This window comes from Molothrus ater, chromosome 1 (assembly GCF_012460135.2).
Source record: "Molothrus ater isolate BHLD 08-10-18 breed brown headed cowbird chromosome 1, BPBGC_Mater_1.1, whole genome shotgun sequence".
Lineage (NCBI taxonomy): Eukaryota > Metazoa > Chordata > Aves > Passeriformes > Icteridae > Molothrus > Molothrus ater.
This window is the reverse complement of record NC_050478.2, coordinates 36,827,210-36,839,272: the sequence shown is the minus strand read 5'-3', so window position 1 is coordinate 36,839,272 and position 12,063 is coordinate 36,827,210. Positions and strand designations below refer to the sequence as shown.

Sequence of the window (12,063 nt, the reverse complement as noted above, 5' to 3'; positions counted from 1 at the left end):
CAGGCCTTGGGTTGGTCCAATGAATTTGGCTCTATTTGACTTAATTTGGGCAAGAGCATTTTTCAAATCAGAGTTAATAGTCCTTCATTGATTATGAGGCATTGGAGGACAACAAATAAAACAAATCTGAAGTTCCTCACAAAAGAATGAAAGAAGTTAATGACTTGATGGGTTTGGTGTTTGTTTTTTTTGTTTTGTTTTGTTTTGTTTTTACTTTGCTAGTGTGACATTCAGAAAGGAAGAGCCAACTCAGTTTTTAAGAGCCACTGTCTCTGCTCATGTTGCACTTTGACATCTACAGCCTGATCTTGCCCTTGTCCTTTTTTCATTTGTTTATTTGTTTGGCTGATTTATTTGCAATTCAAACCCATATCTAATTACTGCCCAGTAACAACATTTCCTTTTTTACAGAGCAATTGCTTTCCATATTTTGGCTTTGCATTGAATTTCAGTGTTCTGGATCACTTGCCTCTATTGTTCTATCTGAGCTACTGTTTTTCCCCACACTGAATCCCTTTATGCTGTTTTTGCCAACGATTCTAGCCTCTCTATAGCCTATTGTAATTTTTCTATCTTCACTCAGATTTGCAACTTCTTTTGACTTTGTATCATCTGACCATGAATTACATTAGCATAACTATTTCTTTCCTCTTCCAAATTTGATGCCTAACAACCAGCTCCTTTGTGTTGAAAACAAAGAAGTAGTTAAAATATAACTCTCCAACGTGTTGATAAGAGCTGTCACAGGATTCCCCTAATTTATTCCCAGCAACTACCTGGCCTATATTAATAGATTCACCTAAAAGGTAGGCTTTTCTAGCCCAGTCCTTCCTCAATGGGTGGCAAAATAAAAACCCCAGCAAAATGAGGAAAAAACAACAACAAGAAATCATTAATTTCTTTATAGTCTTCACTTTGCCCTGATTCATGCCATGTTCCTCATTTTAACCTTTCTGGCTAAATTCTCAATGGTGATGTGGAAATAAAGAGAAAGCAAATTGAACTAAAGTCTGTAGTGCTGAGTCACTGCTCTCCCACTCCTTTCAGCTGTGTCTGTTACAGATAGATGGCTTCAAAATCAGCCTCTGGGGGTTGGTAATTATGGACGATGTGGCAATGAGACTTAGGGACAGGATAGGTAGTAAAGAGTTTTTTTGGGTGGTGGGGGAGGTTTTCTGTAGTTATTAAGGATTCTAAAATAACAAAAATATTCCTTTTAAGCAAAGACTTCTGGCCAAATTTTATTGCACTATGTACCATTTTTGGTATATAGTAAAATGAGAAGGGATTGTGGGTTACTTAAATCCCAAAACAAAAATGCTGAGAATGAAGTGACTGCATCTGAGAAAGACTTTTTCAGAGGAACTGAATTTAAAACAAATTATTTGCTAGTGATCCTTAGCTTAAGTTGCTCTTAGTGCAAACAGCCATATTGTATTAAGGGAGTTTTTGGTATGACTGTAAGATGTGGGCTTATAATTGTGCTGAAATTGAACTGCATTTTAAATCTTTATGAGATAGTATTAAAGATTCACTGATATCAGAATATCTACCATCTGGGCTATTCTCTAGTAGTTGGGAAATGGCTATTTCTTGGAGCCTCCAGGTCTATTTTAACCTGCCATCAGCTGCAACACCTGTTCCCCAGACCATTTTGTGGGCACTAATGTCTTTTCCTATTCTCATGGTGTTGCACAGGCAGAAATGAATGAAATTCAGACATCATGTTCTCCTGGAGGTTTCACATGGTCCTTAAAGTTCCTTCTACTCTAACAGCAAGTTCTCAAGTCAATGCAGCCAACGCTGCAACACCAACCTTTGTTTTGTGTTCCAACAAAATGTGTTTAGGAAAAATACTTCTGATTAATAAAATATTTTCCTTCCCTACCCATCAGCCTGCAAACCAGTTGGTGACATGAGCCAACAGTGTCTTGGCTGCCCGTTACATGCAGTAATGTATGGCCCCAGTGTGGATAGGGGGCTGTAATTCACTTGCAGGACTCTGCTGATGTCAGACAGCGCCTGAGCAGTTTATGAACAGCCGCAGAGCCTTGAGAATGAATTACGACCCTGCATTCACTCCTAGGACATCTGGTGTTGTTCAATATAGAGTATACTTCCTGTAAATTAAAAAAACCAAAAAACCACACCAAGAAAGAGCAATAACTGCACTACTTCTTCACCCACTCTTTAGTTTCCAAAGTATCTTTTTTTTCTGCTTTATTTGAAACCAAGCAGATTCACCAGAAAAACAGGTTTGCCATGCTATTTTTCTGTTAAGAGTTGCAGAGCCATCATTCAAGACTATGGTAGCTTTGTAGAACAGGTGAAAGGATGATTTCCCTTTCATGCTTGTGTATGCATAACCATTGACTCTACAAAGCCAAATTCCAACTAAATCAGTTTAATGCCACTGTTACTTGTGAATTATCAAGTCCTTTTGTCTGATCTGAATGTAAAAGCTTCTTGCCATGTCACTTTAATTTTATTTCCGTAGTAGGTTCAATTGCACTGGGGCAAATCTTAAGTAATCAGGTGCATTTTGTTTCTTTACCAGTACTAGTGACTCAAATCCTTGGAGTTGTTCCAGTTTTTCAGATTTTGGCCCAGAGAAGCTAGTTACAGCATGTGACATCAAAGAGGCGTTTGTGAAAAACTTTGCTAAATGGTCTATTTATGAACATTTCTGGCCATGTGTCATGTTTTCTGTAGGTTTCCCCCCTCCTTCTATTTTATTACTAGGGACATTTGCCTGAAAACAGACTATTTGTTACTTAGCAAGTTCATTTGCTCCTGCTGCTTGTTCCTCACTTGAAGTCACTCCTGTGATTGTGGCATCATAATTAGTTGCTCTGGAGATGATTATGATGTCACAGAGGACTGTGTGTTATATGGCTGCAAGTGATGAATAAGCAGCAGGAGCAGATGATCTCTCAAGCAATAAAGACCATGTCTTTATGAAAATATCCCTGGAAACAGAAAGGCTGAAATTCTATATTAAAGCAATGGAATAGTTTCTAGTATGTCAATACTTTCCACAAAATAGAAGTGTTTCTTTTAAGGGGGAAATGGTGTTGGAGGGGAGGGGTTATGCCCTTCCTATCAGCTATGTGCATCACTTTAAAACTGCTTTTGAAGTATTTGGCCTTCACTTGTCCCTAGTGAATCACAGAGAGACTGAACGAGTTATACCTATCAATAAAAAGATGATTTATCCTACATAAAATAGCACATTCATTTCTGATGGTCAGTGACCCCCTTTACTACCTCTCAGTCATCAGACGAAATAGTAAATTATGTGGGCACTGACACAGCTGCCTAAATCCCAGCACTGTCCTGCTCCAGCCAGAAGGGTCTTTGCCAAAAGGGTGTCCTGCAGGCCTGGGTAGGCAGCATCTGAATGAACAGACACACCCTGCCCTGTACCTGCAGCAGAGGCTCCTCACACAGGACACTTCATCACACAGAAAACTGTCTCCCAACCAATTACTTCTTGGCACGTCAATTTTCTCCCGAAGTCTTTCTGCTGGCACAGTGCCCTCAACTTCGGAGCACTTTTTGAGTCTGCTCTGGGTCAAGGAAATAGTTCATCTCACCCCTTTCCCTTTTCACACAGTTTTATTCTCACCTCTACCTTCTTCCCAGCTGCCTACAATGGACAGGAGGCAGGAAGACTGTCTGCAGGTCACTTACATAACAATACCTTACATAATACCTAAAAAAGACACATTTCTCCCAGACATAGCTGAAGGTAGCATGCCACCTTGTTTGCTTTCTGTTCACTTGGTTTTGACCCACCATCATACTCAAGTTGCCCTCTCTAATCCTCTGAACCTGATAGGTATAATTCCCAGATAAGACCTTATCTCCATCACAGCACCTCAGCCTTTCCAAATGTCAAAGCTAATGAATTAGGCATTCCTAAAAAAGTAGGCTTTAATTTATTGTTTAATACATTTTGGTGTTGCTCATTTTATTTGACTGGTTAATCTAACTTAATCTAGTGGGACAAAAAAAATCTGCTTGGCGCCACAAAATACAAGGGAATGCTTTTCCTACTCTGACTACAAAGCCTGCTGTTTAATTGTACAAATATTTGTGGATTTGGCTAAGGTGAGCACTAATTTGTTATTTTAGCCAAAACCTTCAAATAATTTAGAACATGCTAAGAAAATATTCACTGCCTTTTTGCAAACAGCGACGTGTTAAATGTTTAAGAGAAACTCTCATGCTACTGAAAGGACTTTGCAAGTAGACGCTTGCTAAAAAAGAAAGCAAAATTTTCAGTGGTTATTTTCTGGAATGTTGAAAAATACAGTTTGCAAGAACCTGCCTTGTGGGCAGACAGTCTCACTGTGTCCCTAGTTATTTATTTTAATTAGTGTTTTGGGCTTTTCTAACCTCTGACATAGGTTTTTGTTTCAGAGGGCTTTACCCTTCTAGTCTTCAAGAAGAAAAGTGTCTGCTGCTGCAAAAATAAGAAAGGCAGTGATTGAGCATCTGCACAGTCCTGTCGCCAGGCAAATGGGGACCCACTGAATTCAGATAAATACCCTTGGCTCTTGAGGAGGGGAACTTCAATAAATCTCAGCTTCATCCTGCTTACAGACCACGCAGTAAGGGATTGTTTACAGCAACACTTGGTGGAATCAATAGCCACCTGCCAGGAGAGTTTCTCTGGGAGCGCCTCCCTTGCCGGGCAGGGTGGGCCAGCAGCTCAGGGGCTGCTGCTGAAGGGCAGGGCGAGTGCTGGGAGGCACTGGGGCTGTGACAGGCCATGCAGGCTTCTCCTCCCACCCCTTGCATCAAGTCATGGAGTTGCAACCCATCTGCCAGGATGCTTTTTGGCAGCCGTGAGGGGCCTCTAGGGAATTCTTCCTGCAATGTTTAAACCCTGGCATAAACTCCAAGTTCAGAAATCTCAGAAAACCCATGGCTTTGGGTGCACATGGGGCACTCTTTATTTCCCCCTCACCTGCCATGAGTTCAGTGCATGGAATTTAAATGGCAGAGTATATATTGAAAAAGGGAGAAAGAAAAAAAAAAAAAAAGAAGAAGAAAAAAAAAAAAAAAAAGAACATATTAGTAATGGCTAACTACCAACCTCCAGAGCATGCTGGCCACGGTCCAAGCCTTCCCTCAGCAAGGATAAGTGACAGCATTGCTGACAAGTTGCTGCTTTCCTCCTCCAGCCATTACCCTCATGGAGGTGCAGCATTTCCACAGCTATTGCCTCTCTGGGCGTCAGGCTGCACCACCCTAGCCAAAGTCTAGCACCACTACTCCCAATCCCAATGCTCTCCTCCACTACTCCTGCTCACCTTCCTTGCTACCTGTTACTCTCACTGCCAGGTCTGCCACACAACTCTCTGGGAGCCCTGTGCTGCCAGCACATCCTCCACCAGGACTTTGTCATGCTGAAATGACTCTTCACAATGCTGCTTTAACTCCCTCTAGCTGAACTTCAGGGCTTCCTTTGCTTCTCTGTTCCCTGAGGCTTCCAAGATGTGGGATCAGGCTGTGGTGATGAGACTCCTCTAGGAGCTTCAGGGGGAGTGAAGGTGTCTAAACTTTTTTCAGCATTCTCCCTTGCCTCCACTGTGAGCTTTAATAGAAATAACCTGTCTGGAGAATAAAGCCATTTTCCTTTCCTTTTCAAGTCTCCAAGAAACAGTGAAAGAGCTCTCCCACCCCTGGGACCTTGTGGCTTTTTCTGAAGCTCTTCGCCAGAAACTGCTGCTGTGTGCAGCCTTGGGCCCCACCTTTCCACTGTAGCTGTTTGTTTGTTTGCTTGTTTTTGCCAAAACCAGATAAAACACACATCAATTTTTTTCTTGAGGGGAAAAAAAGCAAAGAGATTATCAGAAATTCACCATGATTCATGTCAGCCATATTCAAAAGGAGACATGAGGTTAAGTCTTTAGCTGTCTGGAAGAAGTTGCTGAAAACCTGAGCATGAAGGAGACATTTCTAATGTCTCTCTTTGTGATGCTGGAGGGAAAAGCAGGCTCTGTGCACTACTTTCTGCACTTTCTGCTCAGATCAGCAGCAAGGTTTTAGGTGAAGCAATGGCTGGTTGATTGAATATGATTGAAGCACATACACTTCACCTCACTGAAAAGGACATGGAGAGAAGGAGCTGGTATTTAAAGGAAGGGGGACAAATTAGGAATGACAACCTTCATTGAGATGGGGGCAAAACCACAGGTCAAACCATCTCAGGCATTCAAACATCCCCTTTACAGGATGCTTACCTCAAAACAGGGCTATCTGTCACCCAGAAGTGAAAGAACAGGGCCATGAGGTTCACACATAGAAGCTTTGCCTTTGCTCAGCTATGGGTCATACCTGTGTGCCTTGAGATTTGCTGTCCCCTACAGATGTGTGGGTGTGCCTGGAAACCCTTCAGAGCCACCCCTGACCTGGGACCACAGCAGAAACAATTGCTGTCCTTCATGCAGCATAGATGCCCAGACGGGTTTGAAACCTGCCTATTCACTAACCAGTGCTTGCCTGAGAGCATGGCAAGATGTAGAACCCTAAACAAATGCCCTCTCTTCAAGAAAAGTTGGGGGCTTTTGTTGCTCCAAGTTAAACAGCGTAGAACAAGGAGGATGTAGGTCCTGTCGATCCCCCCAAGTGATTTTTTTTTACCTCCTGGAGGACACAGTAACTGCTGAGCCTGCGGAAGCATTATCCTGCTTTCAGAGAGCTCTCTGATGAGGAATTCAGTGCTGTAGCTGTGGCACGGCACGAGACACGTGGTTGGGATGTAAAAAAGTGAAAAATAGGGCCCAAAGAGCTAGAATGTCTGTGATGAAGCTCCTCCTTCAGCAAAATGGGAAGTGTTAAAGCTCTGAATATCAATCAGCACTTCCCACAGGCAGTGGGATTCACTGGCAGGATCTGCCAGTGTCTCTGAGACACTGAATCCTTTCCTTAAATTAAAATTGTGACCAACTAGAGGCAAAGCAAATTACTAAGGTAAGCAAATATGAGTGACATTAGTCTTGTAAAAGAAATCTACAAAGTAAAATTCACTGTAGGATGCATGAAAACTCCATCAGTTCTTTGTTTTATGTAAATGAGCCCCCCAAACACTTGCAAATCACAGAAAATTGTAAAAATGCACCACAGAGTTCAAGTTTACAATTCAATAATAATAGTGTAGAGTATAATAATAATAATGTAATAGCAATAATAATAAACATCCACTGTTTTATTATAACTACAGATTGTGTCTGATTGAAAGTCATTAAAAACCTATGTAAAAATATGGAATAAAAAAGCAAGTAGTTTTTGCTCTAGCTGTTTATGTATAGTACACTTAGTTTCTCTAAAACAAATCAGTGGAGAGAGGGGAGGAACAACAGGAAAACCCAAAATAATAAACAAACCATTTTTAAGACATGTTATAAAACTCCTGAGAGTCAATTGTAAGGGCACTTTCTCCTAGAAAGATGACAGCAATTATCTTCCTGCAAAGAAGGAGAGAAAAAGAGGGACACACTCCTGCAGTTCAAAATACTAGCTGTGATTTTCAATCTTTCTTTTTCTCTGTCCTCAAGAAACTCAGTTAAAAGGAAGTGGTGTGTACTACCAGGTACCACCAGAGGAAAAGGTACACAAATTATCCAGTTTTAGTCAGTTCCAGTGGCACAGAACAAAGCCCCATGGCCTTTAAAAGGATATTTCACATAATGGTTTTGCCCGTGCTTCACCTGCTCACACCCAGGGGTAGATCAGAGCCCACAAGCTCCTGAATAGTTTTGAGGGATGACTGCAGAAAGGATGCATGGAAAAGCAAATTATTCTCAATTTCAGGCACATAAACAACTCTTAAACCTCAATCCCATTATCTTATGTTTCTGATTTAAACAAGACACAAGTGAAAATCAGAGGATACCAAGAGATGTGGTTCATCTGGAATTTAAAATGAGAAGCCTGTTTTGAAAGTTAAGACATTTATAAGGTATATATTTCCCAATTTATGCCCATCACTTTTTTATATATACAAAACAATAAACATTTCTCTTGGACAACAATTCTACAGATTAGTACAGACAGAAAGAATTTTTTCAAATATTCAGCCTTGGTTTTCCATTTCCTATAATTGTCCCAGGATTCTAAGCTGTACCCTAATTATACCCTAGGTATATAATTAATACCCTAGATACTAGCCTAAAATAATCCTCTCTATCCTTGCTGTCTGCACCCATCTAATTCTCCTGGGAAGAAAAGATGTTAATAAAATAGATGAACTATTGTCATTTTTCCCCCAAAGCTTTAATAGAAAAGGGAGGACAGCTGAAGGGCAAATGGAGATTCTTACTAATTCCAGAATCTTTTTACACAACTCTTACCTTTTTCTCCAAGTTTTAATAAGCTATAGGCCTTTTTCTCCCAGTTCTCACTGTCCTCAATATGAGTGCTACTGAACTTAGCCTGGTGTTTATACTTTAATATTATAAGGAAAAATAACATTTGCCCTATGGACAACATTACAGCAGAGATGTTGCTCAGTAGCTAGAGAGATCCCATGTGAACCATCTGTTTCTGTCTCTGGATCTCAAGGGAGTGTGAATAAATAGTTTCTTTCTGAATGTGCTGTGTTTCAATATATGGAGTAAGTTTTCCACAAGAGAAAGACTTTTGTACCTCTCTAGTAACCAGGTGTTATCTGCAGCTGTAAATAGGGAGAAGTGTGGAGTACAGGCTGGAATGGTGTCCTGCTAAAGCAGACAGACTTAAATCTTCTTTGTTCTTCTTCTTTTTTTCATCTGCTCAATCAGCTCTGCAAGATATGACATTGACACGTTGATCAGTTTCCAGAACAGCTTGTGAAACAATCATTTACTTTTGACCAGTCTCAATTATATCTTATCTACACTAGGTCACACAGTCTATCAAACATATAACTTAAAATAATGGCGAGGGTAATTTGGAACTGGCAAATGCAATGTTATGAAAGGTTAAATTTAAATTTCCCTGGGGTCAAAGGTATTTAAGGACAATCTAGGCATTGGTTTGAAATACAGCATAGTTAGCTACCAGATGAAAATGATTTTTCTTGCAGCAATTACCATGGTAGTCCCAGAAGGGGTTTGTTATGTTAAAACAGCACTGAGACTCCAGAACTGTTCACAGGCAGGTTTTCAGGCTGCTTTGGAGGGCCTGCTGTTTGCTTTTGTTGGCAAGCATGACCTGTATGTTTATTTTATTCCTTCTTTACTTCACATGGTGAATTTTGTTCTCTGCGTGTATGAGAGGATTACAAGCAATAGATGTTAAAGTTTCTGTTTACCTACAAGGCATGTACAAACAGAGGGCCTGATCCAAACCCCGTTATCATCAGTGCAAAGTTGAGTCATCATCTCTGAAAGTCTAGTCGCCTTTTTCAAGGTACCGAATACAAATAGATGTTCTTCAAGCACCATGTCTAAAATTTAAAATATATTCTTTAGGGGGAAAAAAAGAGGAAACTCTCTTTTCTTTGATTTCCCCCTAGTTGGTGGGTACTTTTTTTAAGGGCAACTTTCTGTTTGACCGAACTTAAGGTTTAAACTTATACATCATCAAAGATTTTACCACAGCTGTGGCTGGAGACCAGTTTTCCCTGGAAGGATTTATGAAGCTGTTCTTTCAGTGACTCCTAGCAATGTGAAAGACAATTCTCTGACCTGCTCACCCTTATGGTGTGTGTACTACTCATAATGTGTACTTTTTTGGTGAACATAAGGAATGCAGAACAATGTCGGCATCTCATTTGCCAAAAAAAGAAGAGAAAGCCATACAAGAGGAAGGTCAGCCCAACAGCAAGGATGGAAAAGAAGCACACTATATCATACATGCATGGAAATAAGTCTTCTCATGGTGCATAGGAGACCTCATTACATTCCTCTCCAGGGAGTCAGCAGGAGGTAAAGAGCAAAACAGCCTTTGTGTAACACATGAGCACATCCTGTAAAGAGCATATATAGATGGTGAATCTCTCTAAAAACTGATACTTAGCATGCTAAGCAAACAAACAAGCAGCTGAATACATGTAAATTAGATGAATGGCTTGGGTATAGGAGACAGGAACCTCATAAGTCAAATGAATCCCAGCTTCCAGAAGGATTTGCATATAGCATAAGGAGGGACCTTCTGCAGATGCAGGTTTGCTAGCAGGGTGTGTGCCTGGGGAGCTGCGCCTTTGTGGAACTGCCTGATTGGAAGAACAAATTAATAGACTGGAAAAAAAAATCCACTTTCAAAACTTCAGAATGCAAGTTCCTGGACACAGTGTGTTCATTTTCTTGCCCTGTGTGTTAGTTGGTTAGGTTGCACTTCCCTGGTTGAAGCACCTTGCTTTCCGGCTCAGATACTTTAAGTCAGCAATCACACAATATTTTCTACAAGTGGGAGCTATGAGAAAGAGACAATTCCTGTGGCTGGGCACTGGAATAGGATGCAGTTACCCAATTATTGCTTGCCTCTGCTGCTCATTTATTAAACAAGAAAAAATTCCAAGTTGTTTGTAAGGTCTTCAGAGTAAGAATTGCCCCTAATGTTTGTCAGCACAAAGCCTAGCATGCTAGATGACGTGCCTGCTATGTGACTCTGCTCTGCAGACAGAAATAATAACCTTCAGGAGGAGGGCTCTCTCACTGTACTCTTCTTTTCACAGAGTACTGAGTTGTACTCTGTTGATGCTGAGTCAAAAACATGCACTTTTCTTCCATATTCATTACTGTGCTATTTGGAAGGCTCAAGGACGTGAAGCGAACTTTAAGCTGAGAAGATGTTAACAGAATGTAGACATGAAAATCAGTGTTTCTGCCTCCATCTGTTTCTTGGGTCTCAAAAAACACAAGTGCCTCTGTAGCACAGTCAGTACAGTGACAACTTCTGGGCCCAGTGGGCAGACAATTTTAGCATCCTTTTTTTCAGAAAGACTGCCAATACTGAAACCTTGTCACTGCCATTTGTAGTACACTTTTAATTTAACACATCAAGATAAAATTGTTTCAGCCCACTGCCCAGCACTTGCCACCATGACTACTGATCTGAAGCAATGTTCTCAAGCATACAGAAAATGGGTGACAGAGCCATGAAAAAAAATGAAAAAAAAAAGAAAAAAGAAAAAAGAAAAAACAGAGCAGATTAAATTAGAGTTCTAACCCAACTTAGACACTATGACCCCAGTCTTTTGGTCTTTCACATGTTCATTCGATAACCAGGATAGATAATACAGCTGCAGCATGGACAGAAAAAGAGGGAGGGAAGATTGAAAAGGTGGATCTACAGCTGTTGGGGACCTATGGTGTCATGTCAATAATCTAGTAACCTCAAATCTCCATCCTTGCATGGATCAGTACCTGTTACAAAGAAATGTCCATATCTGAAAACTAATGTACTGCTGTCCAGATTTTTTGCAGGGTGTTCTCTGGAGGCTTGGAAGCAATCCTGAACTGAGGGACTTCCTCCTTACTGCTCTATCTAAGCTGCTTTGCATTACTGAGAAGTCCTTCAGATACTTGGGTATGCAGTCTCACCATCATGTTGAGATGTTGTCCATTTGGGCTGTCTTCTGGCACCATGCCACCTCCACCATGCAGAAGGCCTGATAAAAGTGAGAAATTTAGTTTGGTTTAGAGAAGACTCTGAGGTTTTTTTGCCAGACCTGCCACCATCACAATATTTGTCAGCCTGAAACTTGCTCTAAGTTGTCACAAAAACTGTCTGGGACTGAAGCTGTAGCATGAAGTTAGCAGTGATTTCACTACTACTCACCTCTATTCTACTGAGGTGTCACCACAGGGTGGACAGAGGAACCAGAGTGGACATGCAATTTATTACCAGACAAGACAGATGAAGAACAGTTTATAACTTACCAAGTGGGTTCTGCACAATCCTTTGATCTGTGTTACCCACTCTATTGTTAACACCTGTGCAATGCTCAATAAAACACTCCCACAAGCCCTTTTTGGTATCTCCAATGCACAGTCTGTTATATTTCCCGGTGATGATGCAGTGCATAACTCATTTAGAGGGGCATGTGAAGTGTTCATGAATGACAAA

General features: G+C 40.8%; 1 long non-coding RNA gene across 1 annotated transcript in view; it reads right to left on the bottom strand.

Annotated features, from left to right (window-relative positions):
• Positions 1-11,598, bottom strand: part of LOC129046627 (uncharacterized) — a 30,759-nt gene extending 19,161 nt beyond the window's left edge. Inside the window, exons 1-2 of the long non-coding RNA XR_008508268.1 lie at positions 11,538-11,598; positions 8,659-8,794 (exon numbers count right to left, since the gene is read on the bottom strand). This is a non-coding gene — a long non-coding RNA (uncharacterized LOC129046627). The remainder of the gene's footprint in view (positions 1-8,658; positions 8,795-11,537) is intronic.
• Positions 11,599-12,063: the final 465 nt, after the last annotated feature.